This window comes from Acomys russatus, chromosome 5, assembly GCF_903995435.1.
Source record: "Acomys russatus chromosome 5, mAcoRus1.1, whole genome shotgun sequence".
NCBI classification, from domain to species: domain Eukaryota; kingdom Metazoa; phylum Chordata; class Mammalia; order Rodentia; family Muridae; genus Acomys; species Acomys russatus.
In genome coordinates, this window is record NC_067141.1 from 49,648,489 (window position 1) to 49,660,092 (window position 11,604).

General features: G+C 41.0%; 1 pseudogene; it reads right to left on the reverse strand.

The window, feature by feature from the left end:
- Nucleotides 1-8,049: 8,049 nt before the first annotated feature.
- LOC127189866 (translationally-controlled tumor protein-like) lies at nucleotides 8,050-8,616 on the reverse strand (annotated as a pseudogene).
- Between the last annotated feature and the right edge of the window lie 2,988 nt (nucleotides 8,617-11,604).

Consider the following 11,604-nt stretch of genomic DNA (forward strand, 5'->3'; position numbering starts at 1 on the left):
AGAACTATGTGACTGGATAAAACTATTGGGCTTCTATTTATGTGGTCAACAAATAATGCCTGTCCACAGCACCATCACCACACTGTGTTCCTAGAGAGAGGCAGTTGTGTATGTGCACGCTGGCCTATGCATACATGTGGAAGTCAGAGACTAACACTCGGGAACTGGCTCTTACCTTTCCCCCTGTAAGGCAGGATGCCCCTTGGTACTGCCACACTGTGTACTCCAGGCTAGCTGGGCCTGGGGCTTCCGAGTGAGTCTCTTTATTCTGCCTCTCTCATACTGCTCTATGAGCCCTGGGACTACGGATGTCCACCACCACATCTGAATGCTCACATTAGTTCCCCAGATGGAACTCAGGTAGCTGGGCTTAGATGGCAAGCACGTTTACCCCCTGAGCACTCTCTCCACCCTCCAGGTAGTATTTCTAAAGGAAAGAAGGAATTTCAGCCTCACGGGGCTGAGCTGGAATCGGAGTTTGAGGATATTCCCAGAGCAGATTAGCTTGTTTAATGCCTCTGAGACCCAGTGCACTCACCTGCGCAATAGGAATATGAGTACCAGGCACACTGGGTTATGGGAAGCTGTACACGAGACAGCACCAAGAATAGAGAAAATAAGTACCAGAAATTTATTCCTGACCCAGCCCTTCCCTTCACATTTCCTCTCTCTGATCATTAGTTTGGAGTTCTCTGTGCCACTGAAGTAACAGAGAAACATTCTGTGACACGGTGAAAAGAGCAGTGACACTTTGGAGCCAGGGAAAATTTTCTGGAGTGAACCGACCCTCAAGTGCATGCATACCTCCCCAGGCCCTGTCAAACTGGCATTCCTGTGGTTCAATTTCAAATACACTTCCCAGAGGAGTTGAACTACCAAAGTTTGCCTGGATTCGAACTGGCGAGGTAGGACTTTCTTGCTTTTCAATGTTTAAATAATACTGAATAGAATTTTTCAAGACAGTGTGCTGCTTAGAAATGGCTAGGCTTTCTTGCATAGATGTGGGTGTTTTTATAAGTCCAAAAGTAAATGCTGAGCAAAGGCCTTTGAGATTTTGAAGCTTTCTTGAAAATAGATTGATTTGTATTATAACAGGAGACAGAAGCCACGCACGCCAGTTACTTATCAGAGAGAATTTAATCAAAGGCAAATAACTAGGTAACTGAAGGATGAAAAACAAAAACAAAAGAACACAAAGATATAATGTGGGTAGGTACTGCCGGAAGCAGCCGTTGTGACAAGGACTGGAGAAGCAGAGGGCAGTGGCTGAAAACTTGGGTCTTAGATAACTAGAGGAGGATCTTCTACAACAGGGATTTATCAACTAGGCAGGGAATGTGGCTCAGTGGTAGAGCATGTGCCTAGGATGTGCAGGAACAGGTTCCAGTTTCCAGTACTGGCAAAAGAGAGGGCTGCTGAGATGGGATGTGACTGGAACCGTTGCCTGTGGGTTGGAATAAGGAGCTCAGTGGGCCAGGGACCAGGGACCAAAGCCTACTGGCTCCTTAGTAGATCTGAGGCTAAAAGCATGATGAAGCTGGTTTTGTAAACACTGGAAAGACTGCAGATTGGAATCAGCGGCCAGCATGGAACAGCATCATCGATCTGGAAGGACCTCACACACTGTGTTAACACAAGCCGTGTCATCACACAGCCTTCTTCCTCTGCCAGCCTGGCGGCACAGCTGGTGTTTGGACAGTACCCAGGAACAGGATTGCATAACTGAATAAAGAAGGGCACAGAGATGCAAGAATTGAACAGAAGGCCCTTTTAATTAAAATAAGCCTCTATGTTCAAAGACAAGGTGGGTTGAGTGGTGAATAAATTTCACCCTTCCTTCCCAGTTCCTCATTCAACACTAGGAAAAATTTCCACAGTGTAATGAGAAAGGTGGCTCAGTGTTTTCTCCCCACCTTGCCAAGATGCCAGCACCTCTAAGATGCCAGTGGCTTCAAGACATATGTATTTCATGTGGTGATAAACTGTCCATATTTATGCTGGCTGGCTAAGAATCGTTTTTTACTTTGCCTCATTATGCTATTATGTACTCCCCATAATTTCATTTAAAATATTTTTTCTTTTTTTCCCCCTAGTGCTGGAGATTGAACCCATAGCCTTGCACATGCTGAGCAAACACTCTGACGCTGAGCTGAACCTCCAGTGCCAGGAAGAGAATACTTATCATCACTCCAACTCAGGGAGGAAAAAGCTCATTAACGAATAGTTCTTAATTATTTCACCTTTTGCAAAAACTTCCCTCTTGAAATACAAATACTGAAGGACAAAAATAAAGATGTGATAGTCTTACATTTGCATGGACTTTACTGTTATTTAAAGCTCACTAGGAGGTGGCATCATGAGGAACACCGTGGGTGCTATTTAATCTTCCTTGTGGGTCCTTAGGGTGAGTCCCATCTTTATCTTCATAATACATTCAGGAAAGTGAGTATTGGTAAAGATGTTTACCCAAGGTTACATGGCCAAGTAGCAGAGCTAAGCCCAGAAACCAGATCTTCTGATAAATACATCCAGAGAGGTTGCCTGGCCATTTACATTTTCTCTGGAATCCATTACACACGCTGCTTGCATGAGTACAAGCTCAAGGCATGGGCCAAGCAGGGGCCCAGGTTACTCGAATTATCATTTGATTCTGCATTACAAGCCAAAGCTAACTTTCAAGATCAGACTTATGTAACTTTCATGGAACCTGAATACGTGTCCTTTCCTGCCCTTGTGTTATTGAGATGTAACCTGAAAACGAACAAATCCCCTTCAACTTGAAATATTGTTTTTCATCCTTGTACGCCTTCCACTATTCACACTCTTTGCAAACAATCCTTGCTTTAAACATCCAAAATCCCTGAACTCTACTTCTAGAGAATACCCCTGATAGTCTGAAAATGTCCTCCCTGCTGGAGCTCAGTACATCTCACCATTGCTGACTGTGCAAGAGAGCTGTAAATGGTCTAGCCCACCAGTTCTGTCCACTTCAAAAGCTGTCAGGCAATGGCGCTCACCTGGGGCTAATCCTGGAGTCTAGAGGGTGAACTTCTCTTTCTCATCTATTCCCTCCCCAATGTGTTCAACAGAAACAATGTGATATTTTATCCTCTTTAACAACGTTGACGTTCTTGGTGGAGACAACTCATAGCACAGGCAGCGAGGGGCACGCACAAACTCAAGAACAGTGAATGCAAGCCCTTATCCGTTATCGATGCTGACATTCATTTTTGGAGCCACTATGAGGTAACCTTTGATTTGCTCCTTTATGGATGAGAAACCAGAGGCCCTGATGGTATCATCGCTAGCTAGCTGCTGCCAGAACCACGGCTTGAGGAAAGATTCTGTCGACTCTTGTTTCAATATTCCACTACCTCCTGGCAAAATGAAATCGTGTGCTTCAATCTTTACCTGTTCAGCGTGTATTTAACCAGCACCTTTTCTGTGCTGCGTTTTAGAGAACATGGTGAACAGAACAGTGTGGGTACCTGAAGTCGTGGTTAGAGGAATTTAAACTCAGAACATGGCTGCTCTGGCAAGAGATCGCATCCAAAGACCTTTCAGGTCTGTGTGATCCAGCTGAATTACAAACATGCCGTAAATACCAGGATACAGAGGCAAGCAGATCTGAGTTCAAGGCTAGCCTGGTATAGAACAAGTTTCAGGTAAAGAAAAGCTTAGGTCCAGGCGTGGTGGTACATGTCTTTAATCCTAGCACTCAGGAGCCAAGGCATACAGATCTCTCAGTTCCAGTCAGTGCTGGTCAGGCAGTTTGGTTGAGTCAGTACGTTAGTTCTGTACGGCAGTTCAGTTGGTCGTGGAATTCAGAGGCAGTTTTTACGGCGAGAATTTTACAGGCAGAGGTTGAAAAGAGAACAAACTGGACAGAACTGAAGACAGAATGAGCCAGAGACTGAGAAGGAGCCAGAAGATTAGACCAGATTGTTAGATTAGTTCGAGGCTAAGCAGAGCTATTTAGTGAGAAACTGAGAGAAGCCAGATTGAAACGGTCAGCTTGGAGAGGCGTTTGAGCCGAAACAGCTGATGTGAACCAGGCAGTCAGAGTTCAGAAAGAACTAGAAAGGGTAAACTTATTTAGTGGTAAGTCTCAGAGGCTGAAAACATCCTAAGCCTAGGTTTGATCGTGCAGAAGTTAGAAGCTTCCAGAACTAGGCCTTTGTTAGCAGACGAAGAGAGTAAGACTTGGAGACAATTACCTCAGGAGAACAAAAGACACTTTAACACCCCTGTTCTTCCTTTGGCACATACTTTTGTACCCTCCTTCTTAGTTTCTTCTTTCTGGTCAACACCACTTAGTTCTTGACCTCTCTCGGTGAATTTGGCTTCCTGTTTGGCCTCTTTGTATATAATTTGTCCTCACTTCTGCCATTAGGTTTAGCAAAATACAAAACTCTGTGGTAAATTTTTATGATATCCTTATACTAAAATGTTATTTATTGCTTATCTGAAACTCAGATTTAACTGGGCATCTTATATTTTATTTGGTAATTCTTTTAAAAAATCATTTTATTAATTACTTTTTTTAAAAAAATAGGAGATTGCTTTGTTGTAGTTCAGCATAACCTCGAACTCATCATGTAGTGAAAGAGGCTCAGTTTTATGGTGATTCTCCTGCCCTTAGCTGCAAAGGCAAACACTATGAACCTCAACCTTTATTTATCTACTCTTGCTCTGACTCTCTCTCTTGAAGCATCGGTGCGCTTCACGATCCCCATCTGCTTAGGTCCCTTCAGTTTTAACCTGAAGGATACTCACATCCTCTGGGGCAGGGGGGTCAACCAGAGGTGAAGTGTCTCTGGCTGAGGCTGTAGGTGGACAAGGTTCAGGTCAACTCAGTGAATGTTGTCTAACATTTCCTTTCGTTGGTGGTCCCTGTGTACTTGTTACATCTGTCAAACTGCAGGTTCCCGGGACACAGGGACATGGTCCTGTCCTTTTCAGTCACTCAAAGTGCAGTGCCCAGCACGGCTGCAGCCTGAACTGAGCTTAAGCAGGTCCTTGGGAGAGGTTCTGTGTTGGGGGTGACAGAGACACGTGGCTGCTTTTCATCCTGCTCATGGGAAATCACTTGTGAACTTCCTAGCATTTTATGTTTGTGTTGGGTGCTTCGATGTGAGTGTATTCATTTTACGTGTCTTCCCTAATAGAGAGTAGCTACGTCCTTTATGAAGACTTCCCTGACATTGGCCCTTAACTAAGGTGCCTGAGTGAACAGTCCTCTTTGAAACCCTGTGGCCCCTGCAGGCAAAGTTTCACATGTCCCACCCGATAGAGGTCTAGGGAAGTTATAGGAAAATCAATGAGACCAAGCTTTGAACTTCCCCGATATCAGATATATGCTGCTGTTGGCCATGCTCAGTCCTAATCAAGACACTCGCATTCTCTCTGCCACAGACAGAATTCTGCCTAAAAATGGGCAAACTTGGATACAGACAGAGTCAATGGCCAAAATCTGCCAAGACAGGGTAAGCAAGTCCTCAAATAGTTCCTGCCTCACAAATACCTCTGTCAGATATATTGGGCCAGAAGGCTGAAGATGATGGTCCAACATTATAGAGAGTTTTGGGTGACTGTTCAGGTAGCAGATTGTCTCTGTCATTTTTTCATTTTGGAAGCTGCTAACCTGCACTTCCTGTCTACTCAGGTAATTAATTTTATTCCTTCTCAAGTCTCCGATGGGGTTGAAGAACAGATAGTTTAGTCTTATAGTTAGGCTTAGTTGTTTAGGGGGTAAGATGGTTTTAGGTTTAGATAGAAGTTTTAAGTTGATAAAAATGAGATGATAGATATGGATTCACACCCAGAATTTTAAATTCACCAAGATAAGAAAGATGGGTCCCCCCCTCCCCGAGGTTGCCAAATACAAGTAGCCAAAACATTATGAATGTAATGTTTATATAATTCCTGATTGTTTCATGGTAGGTAGTTTATTGTATATAGGTGTCATAATATACATGTATATGTAAAAAAGAAAAATAATAAAAAAATGTAAAAAGCTATAAGATATATGCAGAGGACCTGCTGCAGATCCCTATGGGGCCTGTGCTTGCTGCTTCAGTCCCTGTGAGCACACATGGCTTTGCTCAGTTGACTCGGGGCCTTGTTCTCTTGACGCCCTCTGTCCCCTTTCACTTTTACAATCTTTCTGTCTCCTCTTTCATGGGATTTCCTGAACTCCGAAGGGAGGGATTTGCTAGGCATAGTCACTTAGAGAAAGCTAGTCTGCATAGAGTCTGGCTGTTGGTCTCTGCATCTGTTCCCAAGTGTGGCTGAAGGAAGCCTCTCTTAGGATGACAGGCTAAGGCCCTGATCTATGAATACAGCAGAATATCACCAGCAATCATTTTTCAATACTTTTCTTTTTTAGGCCAGTAGTGTTTAAATTTACCCTAGGCCCCTGGCTATCTAGTCTCTGGTTCCTGGTTATCCAAGCAGTATTATGTATGGGTTCGTTCTTGCGTGGTGTGGGCCTTACGTCAAATGAGACATTGGCTGGCTACTCACACAAGTTCTGTGCCACCGTTACACTAGCATATAGTGCAGGCAGGGCTGACTGTAGACCAAGGGTTTGGTGGCTGGACTGGTGTCCATGTTTCCCTTTTGGTAGCCTGCAGAGGACCTTCCCACACCAAAGAGCCTAGAACTTATGGTGAAAGCTCCATGTAGGCACCAGATTTACTTCTCCGTGTTCAGTGAGCTCTGTGGATGTTGTCCTCAGCAATGGGGCCCTGCTGTCAGTTTTTAGTGAGCAACCCTTTGTCCTAGCATCAGCCTGGCTTATTTGGAGATTTCCATGTGACCTCCTTGGCTAACAATGCAATTGAATGCAACCCAGTCCCGTCACTGGAAGCCTTGCCTGGCTACAAGGGATGGCTAGTTGAGGCACCCCCATTATGAGGAGTACTGTTTAGGATCTATTCCAGGAAGCTTCCACTGCACTAGGTTTCCACACCATTGTCCAAATGCCCCCCAACCTAATCTCTCCCACTGTCATCTGCACCATGCCCCAGTCTACTTGTAAACCCTATTCTATTTCCTCCTTTAAGGGAGAATCGTTCTTCTACACTTGGCCTCTCCTCCTTACCTAACCTCTCTGGGTCTGCAGATTGTACTTGGTTATCATTTGCTTAATGGCTAATATCCACTTACAAGTGAATACACACTGTATTTGCCTTTCTGAGTTTGTGTTGCCTCTCTCAGGATGATTTTTTTTTTCCTAGTTCAATCCTTTAGCCTGCAAATTTCATGATGTCATTTTTTTTTTTTAAACAGCTAAGTAATACTTCATTGTGTGAATGTGCCACATTTTTTTTCCTCTATTCTTCTATTGAGAGGCATTTAGGTTGTTTCCAGTTTCTGGCTATTTTGAATAAAGCCACAATGAACATGCTTGAGCAAGTGTCCTTTGTGATAGGATGGAGCATCCTTTGAGTATATGCCCAAAAGTGGTATAGCTGGGTCTTGAGTTAGATGGAACCACCATATTGATTTCTATAGTGGTTGTACAAGTTTGCATTACCATGAGCAATGGAGGAGTCTTCCCTTTGTTCCACATCCTCACCAGCATGAGCTGTCACTTGTGTTATTGATCTTAACCGTTCTGATAGGTAGTAGATGGAATCTCAAAGTACTTTTTATTTGCATTTCCCTGATGGCTAAGGATTTTAAGTTTTCTAAGAGTAATTTCAGATTCATCTGTTGAGAATCTCTGTTTAGATCCATATCCCACTTTTAAATTAGATTGTTTTTTTTAATATCAGATTTCTTGAGTTCTTTAAATATTTTGAATATTACTTATCTATTGGCTAACGATTGGTAAAAATCTTTTCCCATTCTGTAGGTGGCCACTTTATCTGATTGATAGCATACTTTGCCATATAGAAGCATTTTAGTTTCATGAAGTCCCATTTATTTATTTTTTACATGAATTTAAATGCACTTTATTTTTGGACAACCTGCATGGTATTTTTTTTTTTCCATATAAAAACAATGCCTCCATTCCAAATAAATTATGGTCAAAATAAAAGCTCAAAATGACAGGAGTCCCATTTGTCCTGAGTTCTGGTGTTGTTTGGATGGTAAGCAGCAGCCAGTTGTGACAGGTGCTAGGTCCAATTTGTTAACATTTTCCATCTCTAAGCCATCCTTAAAGAAAACAATGAATGGAATCACATCATCTTCACAGTAGTCCAGGAGAGCGTCCATATCATCTGGATTTATGTTTTCAACAAGGAAAAACTGGTCCTTACTGAAATTAGCAACGATGTGCTTAATTTACTCTGCTGCCCCAGTCATAAAAAGCTTTACTCTTTGTGGTTTCTGTTCCTCAAGTTTGCCTTTGAGTGACTTCATGTAATCTTCGAGTACTTTTTGTCGGCCTTTTTTTGTGAAGCTGGTTTCTTGTAAGTGATGGTTCATGACAATATCAACACTGGTGACTGCTGTGCCTTGGGTACCTTTGCCCTCCTGTCCTTCAACGGAAGCTTTTCCATCTAGAGAGTCAATGATGTTACCTGCTGCTCTACTGACCATCTTGCCTTCTGCCTCCAGGATCTTGTAGACGTTGGAGAACAGCTCATCATGGCTGATGTGGTCCCTGTAATGAGGTCCCTGATGAGGTCATGGTGGCAGCTGGGGACAGCGGCACTAGTGTGACTGCATGGAGTGAGCGCACTGCAGCTCAGGGGGAGAGGGGAAAAGCGAGGCGCCATTTATTAATTGTTGATCTTAGTGCCTGCACTATTGGTGTTCTTTCTGTTCAAAAAGTTTCATTCTGTGACAATGCATTCAAGGCTATCCCCCATTTTCTCTTCTCTCAGGTTCAGTGTTATCTGGTTTATTTTGAGGTCTTTGATCCACTTGGATTTGAGTTTTGTGCAGGGTGATAAATATGGATCTACTTGTATTCTTCTACATGCAGATATCCAGTTAGACCAGCACCACTGGGTGAAGATGCTATCATCTGTTCATTGTGCATTTCTATCCTCTTTATAAAAAAACAAAAAACAAAACAGCTGTCCATATGTGTTTGGATTCATGTCTGGGTTTTTATTTTTATTCCATTTATTTTATTTTATTTTATTTTTAAGACAAGCTTTCCCCGTGTAGCCTTGGTGGTCCTAGACTTGCTTTGTAGACCAGGCTGGCCTTGAACTCACAGTGATCCGCTTGCCTCTGCCTCCCAAGTGCTGGGATTAAAGGCAAGTGCCACCATGCCTGGCTAATATGTTTTTTATGCCAAACATTACGTGGTTTTTATTACTATAGCTCTATAGTACATCTTGAAACCAGGGATGGTGATATCTTCAGCAATCCTTTTATTATTCAGGATTGTTTTAGCTATCCTGGTTTGTTGTTGTTGTTTGTTTGTTTTTCCATATGAAATTGAGAATTTCTTTTCAAGGTCTATGAGGAATTGTGTTGGAATTTTAATGGGGGTTGCATTGAGATCACTTTTGATTGAATGGCCATTTAAACTGTTAATACTACCAATCCATAAACATGGGAGATCGTTCCATTTTCTGATATATTCTTCATTTTCTTTTTTCAGAGACTTGAAGTTTAATCATGCACATGTCTTTCACTTACTTGGTTAGAGTTACCCAAGATATTTTGCATTATTTGAGGCTATTGTGAAAGGTGTTGTTTCCCTGATTTCTTTCTCAGCCCATTTGTCATTTGTATACAGGAGAGCTACTGACTCTTTTTTTTAAAGGTTAATATTGTATCAAGCCACTTTGCTGAAAGTATTTATCAGCTGTAGGAGTTCCCTGATAGAATTTTTGAGGTCACTTATGTATACAATCATATCATCTGTGAATAGTGATAACTTTGACTTCTTAGTGGAACTGCTTTGAGTTTCTCTTCATTTATTTTGACATTGGCTATAGGCTTGTTGTAAATTGCCTTTATTAAGTTTAGGCATGTTTCTGGTGTCCTTAATCTCTTTGGGATTTTTATCATGAGGTACTGTTGAATTTTGTACCACCCTTTTCTGTAGCCAATGAGATGATTATATGTTTGGTTTTTCTTTCAGTTTGCTTATATGATGGATTACATTTACTGATTTTTGTATATTGAATCATCCTTCCTATATCTCTGGAATGAAGACTATTTGACCTTGGTGGATGATATTTTAATGTGTTCTTGGATGCAGTTTGCAAGTATTTTATTGAGTACTTTTGCATCTATGTTCATAAGGAAAATTGGTTTATAATTATTTTTCTTTGTTAAGTCTTTTTGTGGCTTGGGTATCAGGTTAACTATGCCCTCATACAATGATTTTGGCAATGTTCCTCATGTTTCTATTTTGTGGAATAATTTGAGAAGTATTGGTGTTAACTCATCTTTTAAAGTCTGGTAGAATTCTGCACTTAATCCATCTGGCTCGGATTTTTTGGTTGAAAGACTTTTAATGACTGCTTCTATTTTGTTATAGATCATAGGTCTATTTAAATTATCTGATCTTTATTTCACTTTGGTAAGTGGTATTTATTGAGAAAATTACCAATTTCTTTTAGATTTTCCAATTTGGTGGGGTACAGGTTTTTAAAGTTCTATTTATAATTTGTGGGATTTTCTTGGTGTTTGTTGTTATATCCCCCTTTTCATTTCTGATTTTGCTAATTTGGATAACCTCTTCATCTTTTATTTAGCTTGGGTAAGAGTTTTGTCTATCTTTTTGATTTTCTCAAAGAACCAACTCTGTGTTTTATTGATTCTTTGCATTGTTCGCTTTTTTTTTAAAAAAATTGATTTTGACCTTGAGCTTGATTATTTCTTGCCATTTACTCCTCTTGGGTGTGCTTGCTTCTTTTTATTCTAGAACTTTCAGGTGTGCTGTTAAGTTGCTAGTATGAATGCTTCTTTTCCCCTTCTTAGCACACTTTCATTGTGTCTCTTAAGTTTGAGTATGCTGTGTATTCACTTTCACTGAATTCTAGAAAGTCTTTAATTTCTTTATTGCTGTTGTGAATATTTTCCATTCAGTAGAGAGTTGTTCAGTTTCTATGAGTTTGTAAACTTTCTGTTGTTTCTGTTATTGTTGATGTCCAGCTTTAATCCATGGTGGTCTGACAGGATTCAGGGAGTTATTTCAGTTTTCTTGTATCTATTGAGACTTGCTTTGTGTGCAAGTATGTGGTCAATTTTAAAGAAAGTTCCAGGAAGAGCTGAAAAAAAGGTATATTCTTTTGTGTGTGGGTGAAATATTTTGTAAATAACTGTTAAGTTCACTTGGCTTATAATGTCTGTTAGCTTCAGCGTTTCTCTGCTTAGTCTTAGTCTGGGTGACCTGTCTATCAATCACTATACCCACTATCAATGTGTATCATATGTGATTTAAACTGTGGTAGTGTTACTTTTACAAAGTTTGGTACCCTTTTGTTTGGGGCATAGATGTTAAGAATTAAAATGTCATGTTGGTGGATTTTTTCCTTTGATAATGACTATGTGGTATCCTTCTTTATCTCTTCTGATTAGATTTGGTTTGAAGTCTACTGTATTCAATATTAAAATTACTACACCAGCTTGCTTCTTAGGTCCATTTTAAAAAAAAAATATCTTTTGTAACCCTTTACCCTG